General features: G+C 38.2%; 1 protein-coding gene across 13 annotated transcripts in view; it reads left to right on the forward strand.

Annotated features, from left to right (window-relative positions):
- The first annotated feature begins 3,753 nt into the window (after positions 1-3,753).
- Positions 3,754-23,794, forward strand: part of MEF2C (myocyte enhancer factor 2C) — a 128,248-nt gene continuing 108,207 nt past the window's right edge. For 2 of the 13 annotated variants that reach the window (XM_080373060.1, XM_080373059.1), the window contains exon 1: positions 4,167-4,683. The gene's annotated coding sequence lies outside the window, so the exon portion shown is untranslated. Of the gene's footprint in view, positions 4,684-5,170; positions 6,666-23,794 lie in introns of those variants that run through there. The other 11 variants (XM_080373058.1, XM_080373061.1, XM_080373053.1 and 8 more) reach the window with 10 other exon arrangements.

A 23,794-nucleotide genomic window follows, 5' to 3' on the forward strand; every position in this document is an offset into this window, starting at 1 on the left:
CCGTAAGAGAGGGAAGAAATTAATATGCCCAGCTTTAGCCTTTTCACGTTTGGCCTGGACTTTTAACTGGGTTTTTGTTTAACAGCGGGACAGCCGCGCGCTCCAAAATCCACATAAAAGATGAGTCATTTTCCAAGTAGCGACCAGAGGATCCGCACTGTCCCAAAGCCGATAGCTGTGTGATTTTATGGACAGCGTAGCCTCCTCCCCACGGTGGGATTCAGGTGGAGTTTACTACAGGTGCTGAAAACGTCAAGCTACTTACAAGTGACATCCCTTTTAGGCCTAAGTGCACATCAGTGAAGGCTCGTATTCTTTTCGTAGAAATTGTTTCATAAATCTCTTTAAATATATCTAAGTACTGTAAGCTTGCATTTTAATAACACGCTACTTTTGTGCTTTTAAACATCCAAGGTGCCGAACAAGAATTGTAAACTGTGAAGTAACTACTATGGGAAAGATTAAGTAAAGCATTGGAGGCGGATGATTTTGACAATAAAGAGGGTGTATGTGGTGAGTGTTTAATATTTATTGCATTTAATATTACAAGGTACTATTTATTGTTTTGAGTTTAATGTTAAAAGCAAAGCCTGGAGAGCAAGCTCTGCCGTGTTATGTACTTACAGGTACACCTGTGACAAAAGCTTTCTGTAATCGTTGCTTGATATGTATAACACCATTTTAGTAATGGCATACCATTTTATTTAAAGTTCGTATGTCAGCTGTGCCTACCTTGCAAATATTTTTTTGCAATTAAATGATTTTGGGAAGAATCATGTACATTTCGGCTCTTTACAGTGACTTACAAAGCATCTAAATTGTGCTCCTGGAATATATACCCTATTATCTCTGAAATTATCTGAGTTTACATCTTTTGTTCATTATAAAAGCAGATGGATTGAGGGAATATTCTGAATGAATGAAGAACAAATACAGTGCTGTTGAATAATCTTGTGGGGTAGATTAATCTATAGCCTCGATTTCTCTCAGGGTGGGTTGCTGTGGCAACCGCCCCAGCTCACTTTAAAATAATTTTGTAAAGCTCACTTCAAGCACTGCACCCAGCGTGGGCCAAGTTTAAAAGCAGCCAGACATGGGAAGAAGTGTTACACTGTGTTGCTCTTACAAATAGGGAGGTGGTGGAAGAGAGCGAGGCGTGGAGTGGAGTGGGGTTGAGCAGAACTTTAAACAGAAAATAGAAACCGAGCCACCCCAGGGTTAAGATGCAAAGGAGGTGGATCATTTCATAGTAACCTTACTGCTTTTCAGTTTAAATGGCATTAAAAGATGTAAGCTGGCAATCTCATTTCTCCTAAGGGAAAGATATGTTCTGCATCCACAAAAGAACAAAAACGGACTTTGATAATCATCTTCAAAGGAAATGTTACCTTGAGATAGTCACACTTATAAGGGAAAGAGATACTTGGATACACACTTCATTCTTTGATAAAACTTTGGTGATCTGATTTTGCAATTATTACATTTTGACTGGTGTCTCATTGTTTACGACGTTGCATGCCTCAGGTGGTGGATTAATAAAAAAAAAATTTTGTCAGCAGACCTGCACATGACCTGTGGACAGCAGAAAAGAGTAGATTTGAGTCTCGTGCCAGAAATATGAAAAGGGTGCATTTGCGGAGCATCAGTACAAGTACAGACACCAGAACAAAGGTTTTTCACTGTTTGAAATTATTCCAGATTTTAAAATTAAATGCAGGAAAAGAGGGGGGAAAAATCCTAAATGCTTCAAAACATAATGCATGAATTCCTGCCTTATCTTATTGCTGAGATGAGTGAGAAAGCCTGATCCCTCCCTTTATGTGTTTGTCCATCTAGCATCCGAACCCTGTTTTAGAAATCGAGGTGTCCTTTACATGGATTTGATGAATCGTACTGGTGACAAAAACTTGGCATGGCTTTAAGATACTCCAGTATGTGAAGGTCACAACTATTTAAAGATTAGGCCACAAGTGCCCACACGGAGGTGTAGTAGATGTGCTAGGCTGCTCTATACTTTTATTTTCTGAAATATTGCCTACCCTATTAATTGCTTTCAAAATAAGATGGTGCTCGTTTTCTGTCTTGCCATTTGAAGGGCTGTGTTACCAGCTAGCCAGAAACCTGAAAACTTACATATCCTGCACAAAATAGTGCAGATGACAGTCGTTTTCAATTAAAGCAGAAAAGTGTGAAGTCTTAGCACAGTTTTCTCTTTCTTCCACTAAGAAAATGTGAATATTACTGGATAGTTGGGTGCTGCACTGGGAGACGAAAATTGTCTGCAGAAGAGGTATAGCAAGGGTACAACCCGTGCAACTGTTCCAGATTTCTCCCCAGCTGCACTTCATGCCAAACCTGAGGCTGAGAAAGTATTTCTTCCCCGACAGTATTCGGGCTCCGCTGCTGACACTGCCGAGCATATGTGCCTCTCACCACCGTGTGAAATGTGCTTGGCTCATGTCTGGCTGCCTAGTGGCTCTAGGCACATCAGTATTACTGCTATTATTGTTGTTGTTGTGGGTGCGTTTACAGCATGTAACTGTCTGTCCATTGAGAGTTGTCCGCTCTCCATCTAAATCTCCCCAAGGCAGGGTAGGGCGTGGTGTAGACCCAAAGTCCCTGAAGGGTATTCTCCCAGGAACTGCACTGAGAGCAATTGCAGGGTGCTTGTTAGCGCTGCCTGAGCTTCATTTTGCTCTGACCGTGATTTGAGCATCCATGGTTTAAGAAGTGCAGTTGAATCGAAAAGGCATTTATTCACTGTCAGACACAGAACTTTGGAAGTAGGTCAGTGGCCCAATGAGATGTTTATAGGGGAAAAAGACTGTGAGACCAAGGACTTGTATTAACGTGAACCAAATATACATTTATCACTGTTGTTTGAATTTGGTTGTTAGGTTTTATCACATGTGCTGTTCCTATTTCCAGTACCTTAATCTATCATAAAAATAATAGTCTGTGCCTTCATAAACTCTGCTGCTCCGAAAGAACCGTACAAGTTGGCTCTCTACATAGAAATTTAAAGAAGTATCTGCAAAGTCTAGTTGCACTCACAGATTATTGCATGTGCTTAATTTGGATTTGAGCTCCCATACAGTACAGCCTTTTCAGTCCGGTTTTAAAACCAAACGAACCTATTTAAAAAAAAAAAAAAAAAAAAAAAAAAAAAAGGCCCGTCCTTTCGCACCGAGCGCTGGTAATGCTGCATTTCTGCGGGTGAGTCTGACAAGAGACCGTCTCCGGCAGCCGGCCGCGGCCGGGACCCGTGCGAGGGGGCGGCGGGAGTGGCGCTGCCCAGCGCTCCCCGCGGGGACGGGGACGGTGCCCCTTACGCGGCGCGGGGCGCTGCGGGCCGCCCGGGGGCAGCGGCTGCGCAGCCCGCCGAGCTGTGCAAGTTGGGCTGCCCCGCTGGCGGGGGGGGGGGGCGCGGAGACGGAGCCCGCAGGGGTGCGGGGAGCCGGCGGGAGGGCTCCGGGGTGCGGGGGTGCGAGAGTCGGGGGGCGGCGACCCCGCTCCGCTCCGCGGGATGCGGGGACGAGCGGCGCCGGCGGCGGGTCCGCTGCCCCCGCTGGGCGCCCCCCGCTCCCGGCGGCGCGGAGCGGGGCCGCTGCGGGGCCCCCGCCGCTCCCCCGCCCGGGCGGCTGCGGGGCAGCGGGCAGCCCTGCCCTGCCCCGGGGCTCGGCGGCGCTGCCCCGGGCCGTGCCCCCCCCCAGCCTCCGCCGCGGGTCCCGCCGCCCTGCCGCCGCCCTGCCGCCGCCCTGCCGGGACTGGCGCGGGGGAGCGCGCACCGCCGCGCCGCGCCGCGCCGCGCCGTCCCCGCGCGGTGGGATAAAGGATTGTCATTAGGTTTGCGTGTGGCATATGCCATTACCCCCACCGTACAACTAAAATTAGCAAAATGTCAGGAATGGAAAGATTGATTCACCCAAGATGCAATTATCATTTAAAAAGTGCTTGATTGAGGTGCTGATGTTCAGTGATTTATTCTGCATACCATATACATAATTAAAGTAGTGTAGTGGAGTAATTTATCAATCTAGTTTAGACTAGAGGGGCAAGGAAGGGAGCTGCTGCCGCTGCTGCTGCTCTATGTTTGTTTTATTAAAACGCTTTCGGGATCTGATCCCGCCCCCTTTTTGCAGGAGTGAAACTGATTATTTCTCCAGCTCGGGAGGAGAGAGTCATTCGTTTGGGATTGTGGGAGAGAGGGAGAGAGACGGAGAAGGAGAAGAAAAGGGAGGAAGAGGGAGCTAAGCAGAAAAGGACACCTCATCAGGCGTCTAGTTTGAATCCCTTCCTCGCCTCCCCCTTCCCTCCGCGATGTTACAAAGGCTGTGAGCTGCTCGCCTTTTCCCATTCGCCTGCTGTCACTTCCTTCCTGGACGCTTTCGGGACGAGTCCGGTTACTTTTAATCCGACCAGCAGCTCAGCCACTTTCTCCTCCTCCACGCTGAACACACACATACACACGCGCGTACACACATACACACACACACAGACCAGACAGCTTCTGGCTGCTTATTGGATTGACTTTGAAGGCTGTGTGTGTGATTCAAGGAGGCTGCATGAACCAGGTGGTGAATATTTAAGGCTGGAAGAAGTAAAGGGATTTTTTCTTTTTCCTGTGAAAGGAAAATATCTCAAGGACTAGTGTGATCATCCAAACAGCTAAATGTTTATAATGTAAGTACATGTGCAATTCAGCATCGGAATGAAATAGAGTGGGCATGGTACAGAAGCCCAATGTATTTTTCCTATTGCATTTGAAGAATTACTGTATGTAGGCTGGGATTGAGATCGCCTGCAGACTTTCTAAGTGTATGAGTGTGCCATTGCTAAAAAGTAACTTTTTAGACAAGCAACATAGTTAAATCACTGTCTACTAAATTATTGCTGACTTGTCTCTATCAGTGTCATAAGTGTTTAAACTTTGATGAAGTTAGTTTACGTAATTTGTGTGCTTGCTATTGTGAAGTGTTTGAAGCTTATTTGATTTGAATAGTTCACCAAATGCTGTGACCTTGTAGTGCTTGCACCTTGATTTATCAGACTGAGGAAACAATCCAGTTTGAGTGAAATGCTCTTAAACTTCACTGTATTAGAGGCTCTTCAGCCCCTGGGTTCAGGTAATGCATGCTTGCAAGTGTTTAACTTTGTGCATCTTTCATTTAAATACTTACGTTTGAGGTGGAAAGACCCCTTGCATTGATGTGGGAATTTAAGTCATGGGCTGCCAGCCTCTTTTAGAATAGTATGCTTTTGTCTTTATGTAGTACTTAAAGTACTCTTTACATTTTTTTAACACAAGGGAGTAGAGCTAATCAGCCTTACAAAACTGGCTGGTTTAGTTGTAGTACATACAGTTACTTACAGGCTAAGATAAAGTTTAATGTAAATGAGAGACTTCTAAGACTATTGGTGCATTATGTAACTATAATACTTAGCATTTGCCATAAAACTTATGGTGACCTTCTGTCAGCCTTAAAAACAAAATAAGTATCAATATAAGCTAATAATTTCTTTTCTCTCTCTCTCTTTCTCTCTCAAAAAAAAAAAAAAAGGCAGCACAACGCAAAACAAAACTTAATGAATCACTGTGGAAACCCTAAGCATTGTTTTTTTTAGAAGAGTTCCGTTTTCTTCATTGTATGCAATAATTAGTATCAGCAAATACCGGTATCCTGAAATTAGGTACTCTAATGCACAACTTAAAACTAAAGGTTTAAGGGAATTAGGCAGAGAAAGGCCCTATGCCAGTATTTTACTGGTGAACAGAAAATAATTGTCTTGACACAAAATGCATTTTGCTAGCACATATCTGATTATAAGCTTAATGGCAAATGTCCTAGTTTCGTATCTTTACTTTAAAGCAACTACAAGATGGATGATAAACCATGATAGATTTCTTTTATTGGCACTTTCCCGGGTATTGTGGTTGAAGAGTAAAGATGTTTATATGGAGTATAATAACTCTAATCCCTAGAGGCTTGGCAGGGCATGGAAATATAACCACCTGTGAACCAGTTCTAACCTCTGTATTGCATACATACTGATTTCCAGTTCAAAGGCTCAGGCAAATGGCCACTTTGGGGATTTGTTATTTTGTGAGCTGTTTTTGTTACATGATTTTAGGTATCTAACATGAACTCAGAAAACCCACAAGGCTTTCTTACTTTCTCACTTTTCTTAAAATACCTGTTATATCATTCTTTCTATAGTAATGAATACATAATTCATTTTGAGGCTAACATTGAAGTCTCTGCTCACACCTAAGTCCTTTTGGAAGTCATGGAAAAATTCTTTGAAGAAGAACTTAAGGCAATGACCCTTAATTCAGGCTGTCTGTGTTTCTTGGTAGCACACATCCTTTTATTTTAAAAACCTGCTGTTCATATACATTTTTACTAATATGTCCTACATGGCTAGTATGAGAAGATAGTTCTGGAACCTGAACATGAAAGCCTTCTTTCATGCAAATAGTACTTACACAACTAGTCCCACTGATAATGCTGAGACTATTTGTGTGAAAATGAACAGTCACAAGAGTAACGATTTACAGGATCAGGCCCCAAGGAGACCTAAATCCCTTGCCTGTCCCGTGGCTCTCTTAGGAGAGATGTAAGGAACGTTACTTTTGATGTCCTATAAATGAATGCAGAAATCAGGTATGTCTGTATCCTCTTAAGATTACTTGACCAAGAAAAAAGGAAACTTAGGTTTAAGAGCCTTATGGAAATTGGTACTAAATGATGAATAGTGTGTGAGATTAAGTCTTGTAGAGTTATGTTCCTGAGCTGCTAGTTTTGGAGTGTCATAAGAAAATTCATATAAATACTTTCTTACTGTGAATTTTCTTTAATACGGGATCAGAAAAATTCTTTTTTTTTTTTTAATGAATACTCCTAATTTGTGTACCTGCAACATGTATCTTCAGAAACAGAGAGATGCTCTCTTAAAAGGTTCTGTATTTTAAAAGATCTAAAATATTATAGACAAAGAGAAATTAAGCTTTCTGAAGCTTTTTCCAAAAGTTTACCTCTGAAAGATTTTGATAGCAGTCTATTTAGTAGATAAATATAACTACATAGAAACTTAGGAACCAAGCAGGAGTTGTGAATAGAATACTTTTGCCAACTTCATTTATTTTGATTTTACTTTCCTCCATAACAGGTTAATTTATTGTTCACCAGAGTAGTTCAGTTCATCTTCAGAGACAGTTAAGGATATTTCTACTTCTCATTGAGCAAGAAGTCATTAACTGCTGTTAGGTGCTTGAAAGAATAAGCATTTGGATTTTGTTACATAGACTACATTCTTACCTGTTGGACATAATTATTCTAAATTACGTGATAATTTATCCAGAAATCAAGTAAGGTGTAGTGATACTATTTGGAAAACACTGATTATGAAGATGAACATAAATTAGGTGCTATGTAATTTCAAGAAGTTTATAGTTTCTACTTCAGCCTTTTGAAGAATAACCAAAGCAGTTGTATCTGTGATGTGTGTTAAGATTTTAAAAATTTGCTATGTGATACCAGCAGAGAGATTTTTGCTACATTCTATTTAGGCTTTATAGCAACTTAGGTATAAAATTAAAAAAATTATGTATGTAATTCTGAACAGCTAGAAAATGTCAGGTTTAAGAGTACAGTTAGTGTTCTGCTGTTTGAAAAGGATGAAAATGCAATTTTGCATCTTACTTCAGAAACAAAATGGGTTTAGAAGAACTCTGGTCAGCAAACACAAATGATGGTACAACTAAAAAAAAATTTTTTTTTTTCTATTTTTAAAAGGAATTCTTCAGGTCTTCTGACCACCTTTAAGGTAATTTTCTCAGAACTGATGGTCAATGTTGCATGTGGGCAGGAGATTAAAACCTAGTGTCTTCAGTCCTCCACTTTAATCTCACTGTCTCATTGACTGCAGTGCAGTAGAGCTTGTCTATTCACTAAGATCTGTCATCCTTAGGAAATCAGACCAGCTTATAGAGGCGATTCACAAAACCAACAGTGACAACAAAGTCTTATGTGCCTACAAAAGAAGGATTAGGCAGTTCACATGTCATTTTGATTGGGCAGAGATAAAAGCTGATTGCTGCAGCATGGCAAGGCACACTTCAATTTCAATTGATTATTTTATAAGACAACTATAACTCTGCTGCTTAGTCATTGTTAAATGCAATTTGAAGGAAGGGAGACTCAAGTTTTGACATTACTGGTTTCATATGACTTTGTAGTAAAAGGCAGAGCCACTTGTAGCATTGCTATACAAATTTTAAAAATGTTGTGTAATTCTCTGCTTTTGGGAAATATATTTAAAATGTAGTAGATAGTTGCCGTGGGACTTGTAAAAAACATTTCTGCCTAGATGATGCCCTGTAATAGCAATTAAAAGTTCTTGAAAGTGTCTAGGACCATACTAAATGTACTGCACTTCCCCTATTAAGAGCTTACATACAGAGGAGAGTGCGTAAAGCATGTCAGGGCTTTGCAGATTTATCAAAAAGCATAATACAGAGGAACACGTAAGTCATCTTAGTTTACCTCTATTCTGTTATTTTTTTAAATGTAATATGATGTAAAAGTATACTTCGTGTGGTGCATGTAAACATTAATAGTCTGGTTTGAAAGCAGTTAGGAAATTAAAGGTTGTCCCTGTACTATCAAATACACCATTTATCAGTGAGACTAGAGAGTTTCAACTATTTGCATAATTTAGTTATAACGTACAGCCTTTAACATTTGGAAGTATGAAACTTGCAAGCTGATAACTTCTATGCTAATTTCTTACCATTTTTCAAAAGAAGACTTTTTTTTACCCAACTGATGCCTCCTAGTGTTTCACATAATAAAACACTAATGAGTCAACCATAAATGTAAACATTTTTTTTCATTGTCTTCATCTTATGTGATACATAAATTTAATATTTATGTATTTAATTTTGCATGTGTTATTAAATCAGACAGGAAACTCCTGTAAATTCAGATGTTTCATCTTAATGGACCCTGAAAGCACATTTTGCTTTTCTTTCATTCTAGCTTTGCCTAGCTGTATTTTGAAAAGTTCATGTTGTACATAAAATATATTTTCTTTTTCTCCTTTTGTTTCATGCGCATTACAGTAACTTCTCAACAATGTATTATGAGGCTCAAATGGGAATTTCAAAAATTTTAGTAGGATAATATTTTGAAAAGTAAGTGCTTGGAATTAGGCAATAAATGCAGTTATAGAAATGTCTGAAATATCCTGAAGTACCTCACAGCCAAGTAAGATGAAAAAGACTAGTCTGAGACATGCTCGCTTGCTACAGTCCTTAAAGAATAGTTACATTATCACATTTTGTGATTGTTCCTGGTTATTTTACCGCTGTATAAGCAGGAAAACTGTATTAGGACAGTCATAAAATGTGCAAAATGTGCACCTCACTCATACGATTATAGATGTGGATGATCAGTACTACTGAAAATTAATTCACGTGCATAAAATACTGAAATGGAGCTTGGAGTGGTAAAGACTGAAACACAGTGTCCTTTTCCAACAAGTTCAGTCTGGCCATATAACTCCATGAATACCTGAAAAAATATTCAGTTATACTAGATTTATATCATAAAACAGTGGAGTATTTTATTTTTTTTTGATGGGAGGGTGTAATTTTCAAAAAGTTACCTAGCATTGGTGTGACAAAAGAGAACTTACGAGCCCCAGCTGTATATTTGAACTGTCAGGTACGGTCTTATAATGATAAAGAAGCAGCCAAGTCTGAGAACACTCTTGCACATTTTAATGTCACACAGTTTTATGTAAAGTATGAGATCAATTTAATGATGACATTGGAAATATAGCCTGTTATTCTAAGGCTTTCAAGAAAAGCCGTGGAATTCCTAGATACTTGTTCTACTGAGGTGGTTTTAAAGAGAAATAAAATTCTTTTGCAATTTGTGTCTTCTCAATGCTCATATGGTAAATTTAGGTGCCTGCTTACAGATAAAATAATTGTTTTCCACTGAATGCAGAGAGTTAGATCTCTTAAGTGCAGATCTTAGTCATGGGAGTTAGTGTTTGGTTTTAGAATATATAAAAAATGCGGATTTTAGGATTGTATTCTGCATCAACCCACTTAGTATCACATTTTTCTCCCATTAGTTTTCAATGGCAAAGAGAACCTTTCAGAGATCTGCTATTTATTTAAGCCACTAAACATCAGATAGGATTCTAGCTTTTAAACTTCCTTGCATCTTGAAAGTATTTTAAAGTATGCAAATGGCACCCGTTATTCAACCAGGAAAACTAACATGCAGAACTCACAGAGTTTTCTCATATAGTTGCATTGCTTCCTCCCTTGCAAAGAGAAAGTAAATTTGCAAAAGAAATAGAGGGAAGCATAGAGAAGAAGAATCTTTAAGGCAGTTCAAGTGTAGGACTATTACTGTGAAATATACCTAAACAGAAGTCCACTACACATTCGCCACCACCTTTTTTTTTTCTTTTTTTTTTTCTTTTTTTTTTTTTTTGTTTGTTAACATCTAAATACATTTCAAATGCAGAAATATGTGCTAGGAAATTCTTAGAACCAGCTCTGGATAATCAATCTGAGAATTGCTTATTTTAATATTGTGTGGAATAGACTCCTATGCAAGTTGGATTCAACTATCACACCAGTGAGGTCCGTAGCCCGGGCACCTTTAGTAATTCCCTGTACAGGTGACTTAGCAGTCACCTGCTTCAGCAGCGTAGCTCTGCCTTCTGCCATCTCCCCCGACACTGGGGGGCTGCAAGAGTTCAAGCGAAGAGAGCTTCAGAAATCCTGGCCAGTACAGCAGGTCCTGGAAAGTCAGTATTTGCTGCCTTCATTTAAGTTAACCATAAGGCAGCCTGCAGATTAGGGACAGAATGGAACAGATGGCATAAAGCTCCTCTGCCTCCTTTTCCCAGGTTATAGAGAACCGCTGCTACAAAACTTAGAATCCAGCCTAACAGGTCTTCTCTGACTCTCATTTCTTAAACTGTATAATTGCTTAAGTGAAGTTTATCATGAAAATTATTATTAACCAAATGCCAGTGCAAGAATTCACCTTAGACATTACCGTCTTTTGTATTTCATCCTATAATCACAAAATGTACAGTTAAGTAAACTGAATTAGAAATAACATTATTTACGTTTGCTTTTATAGATCCAGGATGCATGCCATTTGTGGAACCCATGCTCAGTTAAATTTCACTATTTACTTTTAAGTAGTCAATCAATAGCCGTTAGCAAAGTATGTACAAAGGACAAGGAAGGAGGATTGTGAAATTGTTTATAAAACACAACTGCAAAAGTAAATATAATGCAGAACATTGTCCACGTGAAACATTACTTTTAGTAACAGAAATAACAAGTAACATAGTAGCATGTGCTATTTATTTGATTTCTAATAAATTCTTCCCCCTACTGACAAATGTATTGTGATACTACATTATATTTGAAATAGTGGCGCGTAATAGTATTCCAAATAATTTAGTTATTGTCAGATCATTACAAAAAATAACACATTCCAGACTATGTGCACCAGCACAAGAAGCTAGACTACAGCACTTCTCATGTAAAAATTCCATGTGGACTTCTCAGTGGAGACTGTTTTAAATCATTTCATTGGAGCTGGGTGGAAAAGTGGTCCCCAGAGAGAGGGGAGTGCACTGCAGAGAAACAACAGGATGCTGGGGTTCTGTGGCCATCCCATAGCGCTGGCCCACGCCTCCCCTCCAGCCTGGCATTTTAGCTTCAGACACGTGCTGCCAGGAGCTCCCCTCCGATTGCCATGAACCTTGGGAATGCCTGGGCAGTTTGCAGAAAAAGTTAGCAGCGTTTGAGGATATTGTGTGAGACCAGCAGGAGACAGTATGTCCTCCACACTTAGCTTTAGGCCTGCTTTATCTCTGTCCATCTGTGTCCTGAACGTTGCTTCTGCCTGTACTGAGTGTGAGGAGCGGGAGAAATGGCAAAAAAAGGAGGAAGGCTTTTGGGAAGGTTATGAAAAATGTGGCTACGGACTGTTAAGATGGTATGCAAATGGAGGAGAGCAGACAATACGTGGTAGTCAAACTTGAAACCTTGATCTTGCAGAGGTTTTTTCAAACAAATTTCCTGTCAAAGTGTACAGAATTTGTCTTACTATGAGTAATCCTTAATTGTTGCAGACATAGGGCAACAGTCTTAAGAAAATAATAATAATGATTGTTTAAATGTATTCTGTACCTATAAAGAACTGATTTTTGAAGCAGTATTTTTAACATTAACCTTACCATATAAGTATTTATCTATATAAGAACCCATTTCGCCCACAGAATCCTGGAGAAATGGCCAGTTTTTCCCTTATCTTGCTTATGTGTATAAGATGCAGAGAAGGGATTGATATAACAGCAGAATGTGAAAAAAATCCAGCTTATTGCTCCACTGCAATATATGAAATAAGTGTGAAACTGCACACTTACCAAACTTGTACATGACACGTTTTTTATGTCAGAATACTGAGCCAGGGAATGCATCGCTGCAGTGGCATACAAAATGTACAGCTTTATCCAAAACACACATACATAAATTTTAGAGATCAGAAATATGACCATAAATGTTAGTAAGAGCCTATGGACTGCTACGCTCATTTAAAACTAAATAGGATGAAGCAAAATTTCCTTAATGTTCTTGGGAGCACACATTAAAAAAAATATAACCCAGGCTCGTTGAATTACTAGCACTCTTATTTATGTGGCGTGTTGTTAGTAATTGGAAATAATTTAAATTACATTTAAAAATTTGTATTAATTGGAAAATACTATTCAGTTTTTTTCTTAAACGGAAACATGATGGAATGATTGGCAAGCCACCTAATTAAAGCAGAACTGCCCGTAATTACATGTACAGGAATGAAGAATGCCTACCTATATCCCTGGTAGGTAGAAATCTGCATACCTTCACTGGGATAACAATAGGATCTGGCATTTTTGGTTTGTTGTTGATGCTGCAATAAAAAAGATTATGCACAGGACAGAAACAGAAGGATGTTCTTCTACATTTCCTATAATATTCTTGGCATACAAGCTGTAAATTGGACTAATATTGTGATTTTTCCAACACTCGATATTGACAAAGCAAAATGAGACTCTATCCTCAGGACAAGTTCCAGTACTTAAACCCCCATCCAGAATATTACATTTAGTTCAGTTATGCTTCCAGTGGATATTGTCAGAAGCTTAGTATTACGTTCTGTGGTGATCAGCAGAATAGTCATCCTGAAGCCATCCTTAATGAGTGCTATCTTTTCTGGGAAAAAAATGTATCAGGGATAAGATACGATGGTGATAGGCATAATGCAAATCCTTATGACAGATACAAAGAAAGCAATAGATGTATTTTTGCATGGCATTTTAATGCTATTAGGATTATTTTTCCCCCGGCTTCTAATCCTGTAGAAAAATACTTAATTGAGAGCACAAGGATTTCTCAATGGAGGCAGAATGTGTTCTTTATTTAACTTTTTTTTTTTTTTTTTTTTGGTCACTTAATAACAATATGAAGCAACATCTGATGTAGCAAAGAGGCGCGACACGAAAGATATTCTGGTCTGTTTTGAAGAGCAGTACTTGTCACGTATGTGGACGAGTGGTGATTTTCTGGTGCAGCCTTCTGTTACAAGTCACTAAATGTCATCTGTAAAGCAGTAGCACTATGTTCTACCACATTTTTCTGTATAAGATTAAAGGCAAACCTCTCATGAGACCATCGCTACTGCTTTGACTACCCCAAACAGGACATGGAATAGCACTTCTACAGATTTCTGATAAAAAGTAGTTTTGGGGATGGTCAAGAAGAAAGTATTGTTCCCTCTTTTCGCTCTACTGTTTTCCAGATGTGATTGGAAAGAGGAAGCTGTTCCACTAATGGATCGGAAGATTGCTCTGTGAATTAAACATCATCCTGAAAATACAGCTTCCATGTTTGATTAATATAAGTTCAAAATACAATGTAGATATATAGAAAAGGCCTCTTTAAAATCACAAGGAATCCATAGACATACAGTTTTGTAATTCTCCTGCAGCTACTTGCAAAAAAAAAGAATCATCAGCGTTCTGTTTTCCGATTTTGGTCTAAATGCTGATTTTAAATGCAGAACAGTTAAATACATACCTACTATCGTGTCTGTTGGCAGAGCACATTTGGAATATATCGTGACCTAAACTCAATATCGAACATTAAAATACAAGCTTTTGGATGAAAAAGTGAATCTACAGCACATTCAGTCCCAAAGTATGCTCCAAATTTTAAACAAGGTTCTTGAATATAATAATCTCTGGCACCGCATGCAACCCAGCAGTGACAATTTCCAAGAATACCAGGGAGAAAGATCCTTCAATATGAATTCCAAAACTTGAAAATAAAGGGGGAAATTTAAACTGTATTTTATATGTTTAACATACAATTCACTAACCATTGTCCCTAAAAAGACACGTGAACTTTATTTGAGTCAAAGGATGCAAGGTAAAAAAGTCTGTAAATGAAGTGCAGAAGCTGCACTAACAGTATAAGAAAGGGACTCAGAACCCTTAAGTTTAATTTTAAATGCAGCTGCAAACTTGTGTGTGTGTGTGTGTGCAAGTCTGTTATGCAATATCTCAGTTCTCCAAGGGCAAAGCACAGATGAAAATTGGCAGCTTTACTGAGATGCTGTAAAAACTAAAATCTATTCAGCGTGCCAGGATGTATCCACATAATTAGAAAGGACTTAGGGCAACACGAAAAAGGGGAGTTTAAGTTTTACTTTGCTGTGTCCTGTTGTCTGCTGGAATCCACATCCCCAGATTAAGTCTATAAATTCTTTATAAGCACTGGTTTAACTTTTATAGCAGGAATTCAGCGCTTGAGAAACCTGATTTGAAATACTTCCTACCTTTAATTTAGGGCAGTTCACAGAAAAGACAATTCTCTCTCTCTGGAAAGGTCCTTAATCAGTTGGCTGTAGAATATTCTGGGAGAAAGCTACTCTCAGTTTCCAAATGTGGGGCCATCCCATTCTTGTATAGATAATAAAATATTCATCAAGTGAAGGGCTGTAATTGAGTCATGTTTCACTGGAATGCCATAGTTCCTTAGCTATTAAGTTGATCTCTTGCGGTCTTTTACCTCTTACTTAAAAAATACAAGCCTTTCTGTGTTTCTAGTCTGTAATATAGCTTAAAACTAGTTTAAACAACCAATTCTATGCCATCTTCCCTGTTGCATTGCTGAAAAGTTTGATTTAACTTTATAACATACAATGTATAAGAAGAAAGTGTCTTGTTCCATCTTTACAAGTGTATTCATCTGATTTTGTGAAACTAGACCTCTGTGTCAGTCTTCCATAATTTTTAGTGGCTTTATTCTTTTATTTGAGTTTGTTTCTTGAACTGATACATACCATGCCTAGCAAAGCTCTGAAATCTAGGATAGGAGTTAGAAACATGAAGAGGTGTTTGAATATAAGGACGACAAGCATGCCGTAAACGAGCAACGGATCGATTGTATGTTGGCTGAGACAGGAAGTACAGCTCCAGGGTGCGATAAATTGGTCGGGGTACCTAAGAGTGGTCTAATAAACCTTTATGAGAACAAATAGCTCAAAAATAGCCACTGTATGCACGTTCCCAGTCATCTTCAGCAGAGCTTGGGTGGTCCTTTAGGAAAGACCTTGTGGCCTAGCATGCATGCCTCTTCAGCCGGTTTCTTGTACAGTTAATGTGCCTGTTGAATATGTGGGTGTGAATCCAAACCTGACTTCCTGACCACATTATTATGCTTGAATTAGTGAAGAAGAATAACAACTTTAGTTAAAAAGTTGTGCCGATATTCAGTCCTGACTAGGATTTATCCAAGAGCTTGAAACAGCTTGTAAGTCGTAAAAATGTGCTGCTTTTTTTTTTTTTTCTTTCAACTGTACTTGGGAAATTCCGACTTCACAAATACAAAGAGAACTTACATTCACAGATATCGATATGTTTATTTAACAGTATTTCAGATGTAAATGGATATATTAAATTATGTCCTTTGTTCATGTATTCTAGTGTAACTCCACTGACTTGATGACTACTAAAAACTGATTTATATACAGAATTATCACTCATGCTGTTAATTAACACCCACTTCTTTCTCTCAGTTCCACTCTGACTCTTTTTCCAGACTCATTAGAAACAAAGGTACCATTTGAATAGGACATTTCAAAAGAAGATCTCCTTCTCTCGTGGACCACACTGGAAAGAATATGTAGAAGTCTACCACTTCTTTGATCAAGAACATTATAAGCAGGCTTAAACAGTTTTCAGAGTCCCTATTGGGGGTTAAAGTCTGTACATGTGTGGCTGACATTCACACATCCTGAAATGAGATGGAACATGAAGGTGCATTATATGCTGTTCTAGAGCTTTTCTCAGCCTAGTCGAGTATACGTCAGCTTCTGTCTGCTGGATGTTAATTGTATTATTTAATGATACTATATGAGTTTTGTAAATACCAAATCATTCCATTTTTCTAATGTCATTCTGAAGTACAATGAGAATATTAGATAGACACTGCATATGGAATACATAACAGGTTGAGACTGCTGGCCCATGAGGCTTCCAGATGCTCTAAATAGATCACTTGAGCTGCTCAGACCATTATAGTGATCTTTACTCAGCTGGCAGTCACATCGTATTCCTCATATATAAGGCAAGACAGTAAAACATTACAGCAAAATTCAGAAGAGTTTGTATGGCCTTGTAATAGGAATAGTTTTCTTAACACAAAAAAAAAAAAAAAAAAGTTTGGTCTATTTGGTCTATCTTTAAGCGATTAACCAAAAGGGAAACAGTGTACATTACTTTAAACCTCAATTAAAAGATTTTTTTTAAAGACTCAGCAGAATTTCTGAATTCATTCGTGAGCAGAAGCATGAAGTTCTGCTGCCATAGAATCATAGAATCATTAAGGTTGGAAAAGATCTTTAAGGTCATCAAGTCCCACCATTAGCCTGGCACTGCCAAGCCCACTACTAAACCATGTCCCTCAGCACTGCATCTACACGTCTTTAAAATACCTGCATCAGGATCTCCTTTGATATGAGAATACACAGCTACCAATGTTTGCGGTAGCAGTTCCGTACCGAAGACTGTAACTCACTGATTCTTTTTTTGGCTATTTGAGCTCTCAATTCATATATTCAACAGTAAAAATTGAGAGAATACAAACAGCAATAGCAAAGCTGATTCAGTCACCATTTGTGCTAATTTAACTTGTCAGGCTCACAGGTCTTGCAATGCTAGAGTACTAGCAGGTTATTTGTTTAATGTTAATTTTAGGTATAACAGTATTTCTGTCTGAAAGCAGAGCTAAGCACAGGAAGGATATTCTAGCATTTAGGATGGCAGCCTGGATTTGGGCAATGTGGATTTAACTCTTTCTTGCAGAACCTATTTTAGATGACTGTGATGATCTCGCTTTGTTGGTGCATCGAGCCCCTGTCTGTAGAATGAGGATGGTATTTCCTTGAGGCAAATTGTGTAGGACCCAGACACTGTGGGAATGGTGGCCATATGAGTACCATAGGGAATAAACAAGACAATGTAGACTATAAATATGTAGTTGCTTTTGGAAAGTTACAGTCTAAAGCGAAGCATACAGTCTGCAACAGACTCTTAGATAACTTCGCTTTTGTTAGAGAGCCATTTTAATTAAAGTTTAGAACTTTCTACTTCTTTCTGTCCATTTTTCTTCTACTTCTTTAGTTGTTGTGCCAAGGTATCCATGTGTGTTTCTTCCACTGTCATCTGGCTCATTCCCAGCAGATGCACACAATCTGTTTTGCTGTCACTGACAGGGCTCAGTTTATGGAAAGAATGTGACAGAACATGCTGCTGTAGTCACTTACACAGGATTCTCTTTTCTAAAAAGTAACTGAGAATAAATTCTTTCTATTTTTTTGGTATATTGTTCAGTCATAGAGTTTTATCCAGGCTACTCTGCGTCAGGTTAAAGAAGGTATTTAACATCTTAGCTTTCTTTTTAATTCCTACTTTGTAAAATCCAGATTTGCCAATAATATACATAGGAAATATGTTGACAGACCTCAGTTTCAAGTGGTGGTACTTGTCCTGGCCATTCTGGAATGGGTGTAATATTCCCAATTCCTTTTTAGAAAATATTATGGTATTTCCTTTAAATTTTCTATTCAAATTTGTAAATATTGCAGATCATCCAAAAATGTGGTATCTTAAGCATCCTGCATGCATATGAAGCATACAAGCGGATATTGTGTAAGGGGGTATGTGTTCCTTCTGGCTCGAAGTACTCGTCCCGTGAGAGGCTGTGGAGATACAAATAGCAAAATGAAATCTGTCTATTTTGGACTTTGTTGCCTATGGGAAAAAAAAAAAAAAATTAAACCTTAACGTTACCACTTACTGTTGTATTGTGGTAACAGCTGCAGGTCCTGACAGAGATGAGGGGCTAACACTGTGCATGGTGCTGTGCAGATACACATTGACGGACAGCCTCTGCCTCAATGCATTAATGGTATGAACAAACAGTGTAAACAAAGAAAGCAGAAGGAAAAGAAATGTAGATAGTTTTACTATTAAGAACATCTTGCAGTTCTCCTCAGTGTTCAGTAGGAAGAGTTGGTGCGTTAATGAAACTTTATGGAAGGTGTCTAACCAGCATAATACAGTTTATGAGGTGATCCCATTACGGCTTAAGCTAGAGGAAAAGTAATCAACAGGTCAAATTTGGTAAGTGTAACTTTGGGTTACTTCTTTGCTGCTTTCTACCTCTGTCCTGATGAGGACAGGGATGACAATAGCAAATTCCACACCAGGCTGCTAAGGTTACAGCCTAAGCCGTTAAAAAACTGTTAACATTAAATATGTATGGGCACACTAGATGTTTATTAAAGAACAGAATTTGTTTTACAAGCTGATGTTGCCTGTGATGCTATTATTTTCATCCTTAATGATCTAACTTCTGCCTTTGAATTGTACTTTGTTCAGAGTGGTTGATGTCTCTGGGTTCTTTTTTATCTATAAATTAAAAAAAAAAAAATCTTCAGCAGTGGAATCTTCATTAATTCCCAAAATCAAAAATGTAGTTAAATGAGCTTAGTGACTTGGCTGCATTTGAAATAGCTGCGTATATACATTAACATAAATGAAATATATTTAAAGAAATTTGATCTGTATTTTTAGGATGTATTTTTAAACACTATTTCATTTTGGGGAGTGCCTTTATATACCTAAACCTTTCAATTCCTATTTTGAACCTCACGTAATTGCAGAGTTAATGGTTTTGATAGGGTGTATATGTTAAAAAGGCTATCTAGAAATACACTGCAGTCGTAGACTGCCATGTTAGCTAGGCTTGCAGTTTTTCTGTAAAATCACTTCTTATGATCATGTACATATATTTATACATATGAACATATATATATATGTGTGCTTTATATACAAATATATATGGTTTTCAAATTATACTTGCATGCCTCTGGGTATGCCTTACACTGTAAATAAAACTGTCAAAATGTCTCTTCACAGTTAGACCTCATAAAAATAATCAGTCCATAAACACGTGGTGCTCTTTATTCACATATATAGTTACTATATAAAATGAAAGTCTTTCTCCTGTTGTTCTAGACTTACAGTCCTTCTATATTATGGGTTAGAAATTTAGTAATTTTTAATGGGGTTTTTGTATGTACTTTTTTATTTGTTTCTGTGTGCAGGTATGGGAATGATATATATAGGCATCCCAAATATAACTTATTCTTGGTTTTATAGGCAGGCTGGGTAAGAAGATGACTGTAACCCCTAGTTTCCATTACTATATTTTTAATATTATTTTTTGTTACAGGCTAGATCTTTCTAGGGTTTCCACAAACACTACTGACTTTTTTGTTAGTCCTAAAATTATTTTTGGATGGGAATCATTAATATATATATCACTAAGAGACAAATATTTTCAGTATATCGTTATCATACATAACGTAAAAAGAAGGCTAAGAGGAAGCAGGGTCCTCAAATGATCTGTTTTGCTGCCTCTCTGCCTTGATTTGCTAAGCTCAGTTCCACTCCAGAAATATTGTTACCACTTAGCTATTACACTTCTAAGACCAAGATTATTATGAGACCAGCACACCTATTAGTAAGTTGGCCAGGGAGAAGTGAATGGGATAATTTAATACGTTTCTAAAAGGGTAGATTTTATATGCCTCATGTCACTTGTACAAAGTGTCAGGAAAGAGGCCAAAGATCAAATGAAAGAATACGGAATGTAACCCCTTCTCGTTATGTCAACCTGTATTTGTCTTGGTATTCTTTTTAATGCACTTTATTTTAAACATAAGTGTATTAATTATACTTCCTTTGCAAAAAAAAAAAAAAAAAAACCACAAACCACCTATAAACTGAGCTGCAGTTCAACATAGGAATACATTGCTTTTAGATCCAAATGCTAAGCACAAGAATCTCAAATCTGTTTGCCTGGTACTTCACGGTCCTACTTGGAATCTGATATGGGAAAAATGATGAAATTTATACCCATCCAGATTGGACAAATCAGATGATAAATTCAAAATCTGAAGACTTATTATATATAACTCTTTTCTGTGAATTTACTAGTTTCAGGATCTGTTTCAGACATCAGTGCTGATCTTGGCTGTAGATATATCACAAGTGAGGAGACGTAAAATCAAGATGGTTGGTGTTTTTTTCATTTTATACGTAGCTGATAACTTCCATCTAAACAAAATATGTAAGGAAAGCTGATGGAGTGATTAGCAGAAATACAGTAGGCTGGGAGCTGCTTTTCCATAGATGGCTGCCGGTTTTGGTTTACATAGGGTAGGGCACTTGGCTCTGTATTCCACTTACTTTCATCTCTGTTGAGCAGGGACTAGTATTTTCAGTCTCCCAGTAATGTTTTGGGAATAAATATTGATAGTTACTTAAGTGATAATATGAGTGGATCTGTGAGTCTTCAGATAAACAGATATATAGTCTAGCTCGGCAAGTCCTGTATGCGATGGCATTTTATGCTTTTCTAACACTGTTAACAGTAATGTAAAGAACTGGAAAATGTCATGAAAGGGATTGGTTTGATGTATGATTATACACTGTAAAATTAAGGTAAAATCAATACTAAAAAATTACATTTTCTCGCTGTTCACAAGGTGGAACAGTATGGGCTTTTTCACTCAAAAATACTTTCTGGTGCCTTGCCAGGAGCTTGTGTCTGATGGGGGAACCACCCTCCTCCACAGTGGCGTGAAGCAGATATTTTTTCCCTATCAGCCTAGATGTGGACCTTTCATGAGCAGAGGCAACCTATTTTTATGATGTGAGCTGGCCCCAAAGATGTATTACTCACGGAGCAAGGCGCTTCACCAGTAATGATAGCTTGGATTTCTTGGGCTAGTACTGCCCCTAGTGAAAGCACTGTTTGTTTGGGGAATTTTTTCTTTTTAAAAATACACTTATCCTTTTTTATCTGTTTGCCCCAGGATGCGGGACCAACACATTACTCAAGAAGAAATTATACTTATCCACAGTCTGAGAGAAGGGGACTGTCTGGTTGGAGTCAGAGTTGACCACTGGCTCTTAGATGGCATACAGATTTGGCTGCGGTGTGCAGTCATGCTCCTCCTGCATAAATCTCATGAGCAGAAGCTGCACGTATTTATACAGTGCAGGAGATACCTTACATACGATTCATTTAGAATCCAATCACTATATTCAATGAATAAAAATGTCAGTAATCAATACTCTGGTCAATTCTATTAAGATTTTCCGTTTCTGCTACAATTTGTCCTTGGCAAAAATACAGACAGTGCTTTAATTATCAATGTATTGTTTTGAAGAAAAATATCATATTTTTGAATGTACTTTGCATAGTAGTCGGAAAAATTAAATGTGTTAAAATGACTGAGGATGCAGCAGTCCTTTTGTAGTAGTGCTTCTAAGTTACCTTGAAAACAGCTCACCTGACAAAGCTACCTAATACCATACTAACTTTTTTTATTATTATTTGGCAGTGCTATTTATCTTTCAAATACACTATCTCAATAACTGTTCCAATTTTTTATTTCTGTTAGCTAAAAAATGTGAAAATAAGAACAGACAGATATCTTTGTTGTTTCCAAGATCTTATAATTCTGGTTTAGTTTGTTTGAAAATTTCACTCTTAAAATACGAAATGTAAACAGTTGAAAATATAATGCGCATTATAGTTCTCTTGTTGTCCAGATTCCTACTTTATAGAAAATGTCCATTAGATAGGATAAAATGAAACCTCCCTCTTCAGTATTTTGTATTAGAATTAACAATATAAATCGCAATCCATCACATAAATCTACTTTTTTTTTACATTTCTATGAAAAGGCAGCGCTAGGAGATAGAATTCCAATTCTAAAAATAACCAAGTACAAGAAAGCTCTTACTGAAATGGTCAGTTAAAAAATTCGCATCCCAGTTAAAGTCATGCCTAGATCAGACTCATTGGGCACCTGCAACACTGCAGGATCTTGCCATTATGTTGAACAAGAAGAACGAGGGCAATTCTGGAGCTGAGAAGAGAAACAGTTCGTTACCAGAAGGTAAAGCAGATGTTTTAAGAAACCTTTCAGCTCATCTCTTGGCAATGAGATCACCTTCAAATCCTCAATATTTGCTTCATTTTTATAGTATATATCTACATAGGGCATGTATGGCAAAGAGTTTTTCTTCTCTTGTGCATAGGGCACACTTCCTATGAACAGAAGCTGGCTCATGGGCTGAAAGATTATATACTTGTATTTATTAAAAAAAAAAAAATGCAAAGCAGCAAGCTGATCTTTCAGTCTGTATCATCAAAAATATTTTGTCCACTGCTGCTTTCAGCCAGAAGTGCTGCACACAGTAGTTTCTCAGTAAATCAGGAAACAGCTATGTGTGTCGCTATTTCAGCATTACATTAGCCTAATGTTTTCCTTCCCTAAATACCCACCATTATTTAATGCCACTGAAAATTTTTCACAAAACTGGAAAATACTCACATTGTTTAAACAAACATATGTGAGAGGTCCTTTCCTTTAAATAGCAAGGCCTGCTGACAGTGGAAGGTCTTTTTCTGAGTGATTAGAGTTTGCCTAGTTTTGGTTCCTTTGCCTATAGGCTTAATAGGAAAATATGTAAGCACATTTGTACAGTTTCATTCTGAATTGTCGGGGTGTGAGAAGACATTCTGTGAAAGTCAGTCCTCCTCCTAAACAGGACCGATGGTACAGGCAGTTGCACTGTCATCAAGGAAACTTGCATTCCTGTCTCTTGAAGCTTCTCTCCCCTTTTACTGAAGTCTTGTTAGCTCAAGAGGAACTGTTCCAAATCAGAATATTCACCAAACATGTCAGTCAATTTCCTGATGTCCTGAAGTGCCAAAGTTTCACTACAAGGTAGAGAACATGACAGTGAGCATTCGATACAAAAACCTCAGACCAAAAAGTTTCTTCCTGTTTGCGTGAAGTCACAGTAAAGATCTGTGTTACGAAAGTGTCATTTTATAGCTTTCGTGTGCAAAGCTGCTCTGAATGAGGCTTTGGAGACACAGGGATCTGGGTGATTTGTGTGGCTGTGTTAAGGTAAAGGACCAGATCTTTAGGAGAGGACCTCAGTTCTTTTCCCAACTACTTCCGCAGACCTGCTGTGTAACTTAAAAAACTATTTGAAAATTCTCCTTTAGCTGTAAAACTTTACTAGCTACTGTAAGTCAGAAGTGAAAAGCAGG

The sequence above is a fragment of the Falco punctatus genome (genome assembly GCF_963210335.1).
Source record: "Falco punctatus genome assembly, chromosome: Z".
NCBI classification, from domain to species: Eukaryota; Metazoa; Chordata; class Aves; order Falconiformes; family Falconidae; genus Falco; species Falco punctatus.